The 11,891-nt window shown below is 30.9% G+C and overlaps 2 long non-coding RNA genes across 6 annotated transcripts; one reads left to right on the top strand and one right to left on the bottom strand.

Annotated features, from left to right (window-relative positions):
- Nucleotides 1–2,340: 2,340 nt before the first annotated feature.
- Nucleotides 2,341–3,722, bottom strand: LOC141676874 (uncharacterized). The gene is made up of 3 exons (XR_012557187.1): nucleotides 3,355–3,722; nucleotides 2,733–3,223; nucleotides 2,341–2,625 (listed from the first exon to the last, which is right to left on the bottom strand). It is a non-coding gene; the product is annotated as an uncharacterized LOC141676874 (long non-coding RNA).
- Nucleotides 3,723–6,655: 2,933 nt separating this feature from the next.
- On the top strand, nucleotides 6,656–10,588 carry LOC141676976 (uncharacterized). Of its 5 annotated transcripts, XR_012557268.1 has the most exons (6): nucleotides 6,656–6,778; nucleotides 6,899–6,993; nucleotides 7,774–7,836; nucleotides 8,390–8,445; nucleotides 9,046–9,096; nucleotides 9,949–10,588. It is a non-coding gene; the product is annotated as an uncharacterized LOC141676976 (long non-coding RNA). The 5 variants fall into 5 exon arrangements; XR_012557270.1 differs by lacking the exon at nucleotides 7,774–7,836; XR_012557269.1 differs by having other exon boundaries at nucleotides 6,680–6,993; nucleotides 7,779–7,836.
- The last annotated feature ends 1,303 nt before the right edge of the window (nucleotides 10,589–11,891 follow it).

The following is an 11,891-nucleotide window of genomic DNA, read 5'->3' as shown; positions in this document are numbered from 1 at the left end:
AGTTCACCTCTTCTTCAGAATCTGAAGTGTCTGCCCAGTTTTTCTTTTTTGTGATAAGTGCCTGGCCTTTATCACTTTTTCCTTTCTTGTAGTCGGGAGAGATGTGGCCTCTTTTACCATAATTTTAGCATTTGACACTTGAGTTGTCTCCTCTTTCAGACTTTCCTCCTTTGCCTTCAGACTTTCTGAACTCTTTCTTTTCATAACTTCCACCTTTCCTGGAAAACTTCTTGCCTTTTCTGAATTTCTAGTAGGCTATCTTTGTGATACCCTTCACCATAAGAGCACACAGTTGCATCATCTCTGCATCAACATCCACTTCAGATAAATTTTCAGATTCCGAATCATCATTATCAGAATATGATGACTCTGAATCAGACTGTATGATGAGAGCCTTTCATTTGCTCCTTTTTGAGACAACCACTTTAGGAGATTCTTCCTCAGCTTTAAGAGCAACTGTCTTTGACTTTCTTCCATGCCTTTTGGTCCTTTTATCCATCTCAAGCTCATGAGTCTTGAGCATACCATAAATGTCATCAAAAGTAGTTTCAGTAAGGTCATAGTTGTCTCTTATGGTAGTAGACTTCAAATCCCAATTTTCAGGAAGAGCTAAAAGGAATTTTAGATTTGAATCTTCAAGATCATATTCCTTGTCCACCAGTGACAGATCATTCAAAAGTTTGGAAAACCTGTCATATAAATCAGTTAATGACTCATCAGCTTTTGAGTCAAACTGCTCATACTCTTGTGTAAGTATGGTCTTCCTGTTCTTTTTGATGGCTTCAGTTCCCTGGCATCTTGTCTCCAAAGCATCCCATATTTTTGAAGTCTTGCATCCAATTACCCTGTTTGACATGACATTATCAATTGCACTATGAAGTAGATGCCTTACTCTGGCATCATTGGCAATAGATGAGATGTCTTCAGGTGTGTAATCACCTTTCTCCTTTGGTATCATCTTTGCTGGTTGATCAGCAACTGCAACAGAGAGCTTGGTAGGCTTATATGGTCCATCATTAATTCTATCAAGATATTCTGGATCTGTGGCTTCCAGAAACATAGCCATCTTTACCTTCCATATAGGATACACAGATGGTCTCAGTATGGGAACCCTAATAGTCTCATATCGACTGTGGCTTTGATTGTTTTGAGTATCTTGAGTTTTGGTGGGCTTAGGTGGAGTTTGTGTTTCTTCAGACATGATTGTAAACTGGATCTCACTGTTTGTATATCAACAGAGAGGCTATGATACCACTTGTTAGGTCACACAACACTATAGAAGGGGGTTGAATATAGTGTTTATATAATCAAATCAATTTAGAACACAAGTATGTAACAGTAATCAAGTATATTCAATATAATGAACTCTGTTACAATAGAACATTTGTTCTCTCTCAGTGATGAACAATATCACTAAGAGCTGCTAGGTTACAATTAATAATGTTCTCGTAAATAATAACATATATAGTGTAAACCCTAAGCTGTGTTTATATAGTACACAGTTACAAGATATATTCTAATTGATATGGAATATAATTATGTCTCCTAAAATATATCAATCAGATATTATCTTCTACAAGTCTTCTAGTTGTCCAACTCTTCATGCATATCTTCTATTATTTTAGTCCAGATCCTCTCCTGTAAATCAGCTGCATTCCTTATCTGAAGTACCTGCACTTAAGTCCTGATATAAATCCTGACGGCCTTAAGTTCTTATATAAGTTCTGACTTCAGTAAGTTCTGATTTCCAGTAAGTCCTGATATTAAGTTCTGAAACTAAACACAACAGATTAGACATGGCATCTCAAATATATCTAACATTATAAGATCCCAAACATCTTCTTTTCATAAGAGGATCTGCCACGTATTGATTAACTATTCCATAGTGGAAGTAAATATGTTTCTCTGTTGAATATTATTAGTTGTAACGGAATAATTCCAAAATATGGTCAACAATCCACACAATTTATTAAACTTGCTTTTATTGCTCCAGTTTATCCGAATACTTATATTTACATAGTTTTTGTCTGATTAGTTATATTTTTCTAATCTCCGTATATCACAAATAAAGAAGTGTACAAAAGCTAAAAATCTGTTATATATTCAACTCTATACATTGTGATCCTCCAAGACCAATATGAAACACACATTATAGTAGATTATACATATATCTTATGACTTAAATTTTTCTGTAGTTAATCGGAAAGAGCATTTCAAATTCTAAATGCTAAAAAGATATAATAATTCAAGTTAACATTACTAAATAAATTCCAACATAGCTTGCCCGTCATGATAAAACTTTTACACAAAAATAGTCTTGGAATAGTCTGAAAGATTAACAGAAGCAAATTTGAATCTAACTTAGGCAAACATAGTACTTCAAGGCCTATCTGGGAAAGTCACAAGAAAAACTGTTGCCTCATCTTCTTCCAACAAACCGAAGACAACTGTTTCATGTAAATCAATATTATTATCTCTAGAAAACTGATTCCAGCCACCTGAGAATCTTGGAAATTACTGTGATTTCACAATAGTGACATCCCAATCCCCATCAGCAGTTCTTAAAGTTACCATGTCACCAGATTCCCAATTGTGATTTGGTTGTTGAATGTAGCTCGGGATATACTAAAATGAAGATGTAAAAAAACATTAAAAGGCAAAGTATTAAAAATAGTTGGGCTGCTGTGTTATAATTTTTTTAGTAATTTAGATATCACAAATTAATTATGTACCGCTCCGTAACATGTGTTGTCCACATTGGATATTGTCATAACATGAGTAAAAGTCATGTTGCCATTGTTATGGACATCGGCTTCCAAATTTACAGGAATCAGAACAGGTTCTTGAACAATCTCCATATCTGATTCTATATTATAAAGAACAATAAGTTAAAAATAAAATAACCAGATATGTAAAATAGTTCAAAAAAATTACATATATTGTGAAGTAAATTTAACCTGAACTGGATGAATCTTCATCAAGCAACACTGCTTCAACATTTGATTTGTCAAATATCATAACAAAAAAGTTTCCTTCACCGAAGTAGGTGAACAAAACTTTCTCAGTCTCGCTCAAACCATTATCTTGCACAAGATCTTGAAGGCCATGCATTTTCTTCTCAGTTTTGGAACAAGTTCCTTCATATGGACTTCCATTTCTCATGTAAAACTGGACTTTAGGTGGGAGCAGCTTCCCAAATGCCCTCCAGAAGTCCGGGTATTGGCTGTTAATGATTAATAATTAGGTACCAACTTTAACATACAAAAGTATTAAGTAAAACAATTACTAAAGTCCAGCTTGCTTATATTGCATGTAGAAACTGATTATCAAAATTTTAGAAAAAAAATAACCTACTGTAACAGGAAAATAGGTTTCTTAAGATTTCTCCGACTTGAACTGCAGGATTATTAAGAAACACCGGGAACTTCCATCATATACCAGTCACTAGGTCTAAAAAAATAGTTCATTCATAAGAAGCAAAATTTAAGATTAGCAGTCCAACAGTTTAACAAAGAATAGTTTGTGTATCGTACCTTGATCATATAATGTGCCACGTGGAATTGTCCTATTCTTGAAGTATATAACCTCGCAGAGGTCATCCTTCAAACAATTTACAAAGAATTTCATGTTCCCCTTATAAGAGTAAATCATATCGGAACCGAACAAACCGCGACAGTCAATGTTGAATTCTTTCATATGACAGAGAGACTGTTCAAACCTCTTGAAACTCACATACGTTTCATGTCCAGTAGCAAGTACAAGTATTAGTTTGCTTGGAATAGATTCTTCAAGACTATTAATGAAGTTATCAGGTAGTTTCCGGAATTTGACAAAATGATGTATGCATTAGTACTTTTAAATTATTAAATATTAACTCCAATTACACTTTTCAGTCATGCAATAAGATTAAATCATGAGGAGATACGTATTAGTATTACAATACTAATTTGCATACCATTTCACGAAGGTCTCTGCCTTCACGTGGAAGAGTTGCAAAGAAAGATGGATGTTCCTCGTTATAGTGCCTAAGCTGATGTAGACATATATCAAGAGTACACATCAAATTTAGAGGCAAAACCTCTGGATATACGATAGTAGATTACAATCATTATAGAAAATTTTAGTATACCATCTCTGAGTCCTTCAAGGTCTGCATATTTGCACTACGGAAACCAGAATTTCCACTCATTTCTGCAATATAAACAACCAATATGGCTCTTACAGAATGTATATAAATGTGTGTTGGCATCTCTGTAAACTTATTAACACATATTTCACATAAAAAGTAGAAAGACAGTTCCGATGCAGTGCAGCAGGTATGTTTATTATATGGGATCATAACTGAAGAAAGCAGAGTAAAGCGAGATTCAAGATCAAGATACAGAGTCAATACAGAGATATCATAATTTGATACGTACTTAACACTAAATCCCAAGATAGATTAGAACTAAATAAAGGCACTTGCTAGATATACCTTATCAAACAGATTAGGTAATGTATAAAAATTACTAAAGCCTGCCATATTCACCATTACTAAATAATCAAAATTTTGGCTCCGAGTATATCCACACCTAACGTACAATTACGGAAAAGTAGGGGATATTGAACTAATACCCATGACTTCAAACAATTAAAACACATAATTGGTTTTTCATATAGCAATTTCTACATTAACCTCAAAGTAACAGATCATGTAACTGCTCATAACTATATGATAAAATTTACCAATTTATGCAGTTGGACTAAAATATTTGAGAAATACATTTAAAATATTATACATGGGGGAACTCAATATTTATTTTTGAATATCTTTCTATGGTATCAAAACTAAAGAAAATAGTGTAAAGTAAATACGAGACCAAGATGTAGAGTCAAGACAGAGATATCATAATTCCATACGTAATTAACACAAAATCCGAACAATAATTAGAGCTAAATAAAATGCACTTGCTAGACATATGTTATCATATAGATTTTTTAACTTAGTATATAGTATGAAATAAGCACAGTAGACCACAATTCAAGATAACAGAGTAGAGCAAGATGATATAATCGAAATTGGGCACCGAGTATAACCACGGGTAATGTACAATTTTTGTAGAGTATCGCATTTCGAACTAATTCCCATTACTCCAAACAAATAAAACACATAATTGTGAATGGATATAGCAATTTCTACAGAACTCTGTTTAGTACCAGTAACTATTCAAAAACAATAACGATTGGATTAACTCTTTACATGCATTAGTTAAGAACAATATAAATTGAATGACTAATTCAATTAGCATACAGATCAGTCCACAAAAACTATAACAATAACTACTAACCGATTGAGACAATTGAAGGATAACAGAGTTCTGTAGAAGTAATCGGGCATGAATAATATGAAGAATTAGTACCTTTTGCAGATTTTGGAGTGATGCAAGCTTATCGAGGTTACCGTGAGGATTGATATGCTGCCGGCAATGGAAGATTTTGTCCGAAAATCCTAAATTTGCATGCAGCCCCCTCTTTGTACCAAGGTAGAAGTCAATTCAACTATTATTCTAATATATCCTATTCATAAAATAATAAAGTAAATTTTTGAGATGATTTAATTATTTTTGAAATATTATTGTATCACTAATGATTTTATAAATATTTTATTTTATTTACTTAATAAATAAAATGAAATATGTTAAAAATATATAAATTTTGCACAAATCTTTATTTTGCATAATTGTTCGTTCATAAAAATACTTAGGTCAATTAAAGTAGAATTTGGCATTTTTAATATCTTTTTGAAAAAAAGATGAGTTTGTGGATGGAATTTTGTATTAACGGAGGAAAAAATATATTTTCATTTTTTTATAAAAATTATTAAACAGAAATTCAGGAAAATATTTTGTTAATTGAGAAAAAATATATGTTAATAATAACTTATTGAAACGAAAGTAGTTCTTTAAATTTAACGATAACTTCTTAAAACGGAAGCAATTCGTTAAAACGAAAGTAGTTCGTTAAACTCCCTCTTAATGATAAACTAAGATTTCGTGACGGAGAATGATGCTACTATTTTTTATCACTTGACAATATTATGTCATTATAAATGTTTGGTATTAAATAACACATATATTACATTTTATAAAAATAATTAATCTATTGTATAATTATTTTTTGAATATAAATTAAGAATCTCAATATGAATAATATAATATTGATGTAATTTTCTGTAGAAATTTGAAATTTTATGATCATATTTACTTAAATCTAAAAAACAAAAAATATAACATGTGCGTGCCACGATCACATTATTTGGGAACGAAAAGGAAAAATGGTCAAATTTTATTTCGTTCGAAGATGGGGCATTGGAACATATAATTACTATCCAAGTTATTAGTATTCTTTTTACTAAATATAATCTAAGAAAAAGTCAAATTTTTAACTTTTTCCTTCATTTTTTATAATTACGAAAATAACTAAACCCATGTGCGTAGCACGGGCATATTTCTAGTATTCCTAAAAATTGCTAGCAAAGAACTTTTCAAATTACGCTAAATACCCTCCCTTCCAATTAAAATTATACTACTCTTTTGTCCTTTTTAGTAAATGTACTTTAAATATGGATCCTCCGGCTAACAAAACTACTCTTTTTTACAATAAAAAATTGATTCAAGTTAAATAATTCGATTATACGGGTAAAACCCATGTAAATCAGATCAAATCTAATATTGTAAAATCAACCGTTTAACGTGATTGTCGCCATAACAGGCCTATCATTCGTCCTTGATTCCTCCATGTACGTAAAATTCAAATTCAAATTTACACCTGCTTTTATCACGCCGATGGTTCGCTTTTACGATTTCTGTATTTTTTTGTTTAGTAAAAATAAAAACTCTATATTGTTTTGGGGCTATAGATTTCTGTAATGTTTTTCCATGAGTACATCTGGAAATCTATCTTCTCAGAGACGGCCTAATATTGATCCATGATCTTTTTTATATACACACAAAGGTAAGAGTCTCTGATGCAAACACACTATCTATAATTTGTTATATTATGTTATGGTTTACCGTTGTATGTGTTCTAGGTTCGAGGAAAAAAAATAGTCAATTGTTTACAATTTTCTCTTGGCAAAGAGAACTCTACGTAGTTCGACTATTTTGCTTTCTCTCAACTTTCGTCTTTGAATGGTTGATAAATGAATATGAGTTAATCATTTTGTATAGCCTTTTTTGTCATATTCTCTTTGCAGATGTATCAACAACACGCACGATGATGATAAAGTGGTGTTTATAATTGATTTTTTTTATTTATAATTTTAATATACAATATTCCACAAAGTGTTCGACAAAATGCAACAAAGAAAAGTTTTCATTCAGTTTGTTAACTCATATTTTGTTGGTAGGTGTCACATGGTGGCATCTGCATTCTAATATATATGTTATTTCATTAAGTTTGGTGATTTGGTGAAGATCTTAAGAAATTATTTTTGAAACAGGTTATGCAGATGTTTATTTATTTATTTTTGAAATTATTTTTCATAACATTTTTTATTCAATATGGCTTCCTATATCTTTCAAGTCTTAATAATAGTCTTTGTATTATTTTTGTTTAGAGTTTCAAAGAGATTTCAAACTCCCTAAAATGTTAAGAATGGTGATTCTTTTGTGTTTGTTGACGGGGTAGAACGGTGTTTAATGGACAAATCATGTATGTCATTATCTTAAATTACAATAATGTGCAGAAACTATGTTTAGTTTACATTCACTTTGATTTGTTCTCTATTTTAAGGTCAGAAGCGGCTTCCGCTTGCAAGTAACAAAATAATGTTTGAGTTCTCTAATTTGCTTCAAGGTACTACTTTATTGTGTACCATAATATTTTCGGTTGGCTCATTTTTTAAATTTTAATCGTGTATGAATGGTAGATGTAATTTCTAGCATTGGTGCATATTACAGTTACATATCTCTACAGTATCAGGTTGTGATCTTTCTTAATGTGAAATTTTAGTAATTTAAAGCCTTTTAATATTATCCATGATTGATCATGTGTAATATTGTAGATTATAATATATATTTTTTGATTATGGTATAAGTAGCAAACAACTTATTAAAAAGTGCATTGCTATAAAACTTTATTATAATTTCTATAACTTCACACTTATAGAATGTATTCTCCTACTATTCTCTCCTAAAACTTAAAATCTCATTAAGTATCTAAAATTAATGAGTAATCCATTTGTAGATAGCTAAATTATATAATGAATGTGATACAATCTTCAAGATCATAGAAATTATAACAGCAGTCATAGGAGGTCATCTGCATAATTTATTAGTTATAATTATGTTGTTTTTGATTGGTCGATGAAGTTTGAAATTAATTCTATCACTTTAAATTGCCTGTGTAGGTTTTCAATGGATAGAACATGCTCTGATGTCCATTTCAGATTAGAGTATTGATGAGGTACAATGTAATCCTCTTTGACGATTAAATAATTAAAAAATTTCTTAATAATAATTAATTTCTAGTTGTTGGGAATATTATGGAAACAAGTACATTTTCTTAGTTGTAAAGTTCAAATCAATCTACTTTGTGTAAATAGGGATCAAAGAGATACTCTATTTTTTTCTAGAATATTCTCTCTCTTATTTTGCTAAATCAAAAGTTATGTTACCATAGTTTTCACGTATCTTTACATTTTTTACCATATTTTTTAATTCCAGACCGATTTAACTTATTTGTGATGCCAATCTTGACATATTTTCTATTGGCTCTACATCTACTTATACCATTATACCATTGGGTCTATAACAACAGGCTACAGAAGCTTTAATTAAAGAACAATGATAATATTTACAATCTAGAAGTGAAGTTAACTGAATACATTAAGTATCACAATAGATACCAAGGTTACCTTTTCAATTCAACTTTTCGATAGATATAACAATGGACAATTTTGTATGCTTGAATTTAGTGTTTAGTTGTTTTCTAATATGTACTCTATAGTTTATTAATTGATAGAACTTCAGGCATTCTTTTAAAATCTCTCTTATTCTATAACAGCTGTATGGCGTTGAACCTGTTGAAAGTCCTATTCTTTCTGGTGAAAATCAGGTAAGTTATATTTCGCATATTACACTTTAATTGTAAATTTTAAACCCATTTAAATGCAAATATATTAAGTATTATAAACGTTCAAATTATAAACTGGAATATAGTTTAATTTAATCCGTTACGTCCTATTGGACCAGGTAAACGAGGGACTTAAAATTTTTGACAATTCTATTGATCAGGCCTTTTGTTTACAGTCCGAATACTTGAGATTGCAACCTACTTTAAAACTGAACAGTGCAATTTAGTATATATATTTGACTGAATGAAGTTTAAATAAGATTTATCAAGTAGTGGTTATCGCAAAACTCAGCTACTATGTTTGTTATTGATACAAAATTGGCTGGTTGCTTTTATGTTAACAGATCAAGAACTTCTACATTTGCTATTGATACACGATTGGCGGATTAGTTATATTTTTCTAACAATATGCTATGAGAAAGACCAACAAAATTGCTCTTTTTAAATTCCTAATCTTTAGCCTATTATGGATGGATAGTGTTTATTGATTGATAAATATCGTATTTCCTCCAAATAATATATATTTGTGTGTTTCCAACTACTTGAATTGCATATTACTGTGTTAGATCCCGCTATTTTCGCCTTCTAAAATCCTAGGAGACTAATAGTTCCTATTGGGCAAGGTTACAAACAGTTAATTTTTCTTTTCAAAATATGGTAGTCACATTTTATGTCTCAGGCTTTGGTGTTTTTACAGTTTATATGACTTTTGGGGCGAAAGGAGAATATTAATTCAATTATAAATTTTTAGTTGCTTAAACTTAAATTTTTTTATCAGTGATATGCTACTAGAGGATAATATAAATTCTAAATCTTCTTGTGGTTTGTACAAAGGTGATATGTGCAGGCTGAGGCTATTGCAAGTGCTAGGTGCAGAGGGCGTTAAATTGCAGGTGAAAGTTTACTTTACTTTTTAGATTTGGATTCATAGTTGTGTGGATATATAAATAGGAGTTATTTTTGCTGATGAAGAAGTTTATGCTTACTTTAGTTGTAAAATTATAAGAGCACGAGGTTGTTTTTATTTTCCTGTATGAAATATTGGTAAGTATTCACAATTTATGTATATTGTAATTAAAGTATTTGGATTTTCTACTTTATTTTTTCTTCTAATTAGTTTATATAATACTGCTGCATACCAACCAAGACTCCACTTGACGTGAACTCAGAGAGAAGCAGTGGAAGCGCTCATCATGGAAATTCCACAATCCACTCTTAAGGCTGTTCCAACCGATTGCGGCGAGTGCCCGATCTGTCTGAAAGAGTTCAATGTTGGAGATGAGGCATTATTTAATTTATTATTTTTTTCTTGGATTTTTATTTTATTAATCTTGATATTTCTATTAATTTGGAGAAGATCTATAGAATCATTTATATTTTTTGTTGTATTTGATTATTGCATTTGGTCACTTCTTTGGGTTGATTTGCAAGAAGTTGGTTTTTAATATATAAATAGCAGGTGATATGTTGAGAAGTCCTTAGCATACGAGATATTGACCTAACATGACTATAAAAACTACATATGCAAGTTTACTTGAATCCAATTATGGCTTTTCCTATTTATTGATGTTTATACTAATATATGTGCAATGTAGGTTCGTGGTCTTCTTTGTGATCATAATTTTCATATGGAATGCATTGACGAGTAACTTGGTTTGAATGTGAAATGTCCTAGATTTTGATGTTTTGTCTAACCTAACCTAGATCTTAATGCACTATCCAATACTCGTGCTGACCACTCACCTGCGATTGTGACAACAACTCCGTATGTCAAACGCAACCTCCTAGGTTAGTAGAGAAAATGAAGGGCTTTCCAGTAATGCAGATTTGGCTTTAGAAGCTGCTAAAAATGGTGGATTGCCTACGGACATGTAGCCAAGCAGGAGCCCTGAGCTTGGGCAAACACTTGCAGAACGTTCTTCTGACATCCATACTAATGTAAATCATTTAAATTGCAACTTTTGTCCATAGATACTACATATAATCTTACATGTAAGAAATGAAATTAAAAAAAAGCTGATTATTTTTTTATCCATTCCAACTTTTTGTATGCTTTCTGTAGGCGTTACTTAATTTTATATTTTAATTAATTGAGTAATCATGTATTATGTATACCAAAACTTTTTTGTAGTTTCATATTAAACAGATTGAAAATTCTCGATTGATTCATTATTATAGCTTTGTTGAGCTGAATATTTTATTCACGGCTGTATTTGATGTTTATCAAGCGCCCAGCTGTGTATGAGCTGTGATTTTGGTTGCAAGAATTGGGCACGTTTAAAATATTGAGGACTTTTTGCTTGCTAGATCTCTTACATATTATGTGAGAAATATAAGAATAATTTCACTACTTCTCGTAATATGACCTCCTCTCAGGGTTCGAAATAAGGATTGGAATGTCTATTGTCTACCATCATCCGCCTCTTATTGCCACAGTTATGACCAAAACTGTGATTATAACCAAAAAAATTCTTAACTTTTTTTTATTTTTTCTAAAGATTATCAGTATAGTTTATTTTCCAAAAAATAAAATTTACATCTTTACTAAAATGAAACATGAAACTTGATTGACAAATACGTATAAATAAAAATAACTGCACTGAATGAAAAAAAGGAAAAATTTTCACGTATAATTTTTTTCACAAAATCAGGTATGTTAGGTTTTAATTATAATGGGCTCCTATATTTACATAATAACGTGCACACCTTTCATGTACGTGTGCACATCCAAAATTCACTATGGTCTATGAGACTAAAATCATTATGAGACTAAAATG

This window comes from Apium graveolens, chromosome 8 (genome assembly GCF_009905375.1).
Source record: "Apium graveolens cultivar Ventura chromosome 8, ASM990537v1, whole genome shotgun sequence".
In the NCBI taxonomy this organism is placed as follows: Eukaryota; Viridiplantae; Streptophyta; class Magnoliopsida; order Apiales; family Apiaceae; genus Apium; species Apium graveolens.
The sequence above is the reverse complement of the archived record's forward strand: the minus strand, read 5'-3'. Positions and strand labels throughout refer to the sequence as shown.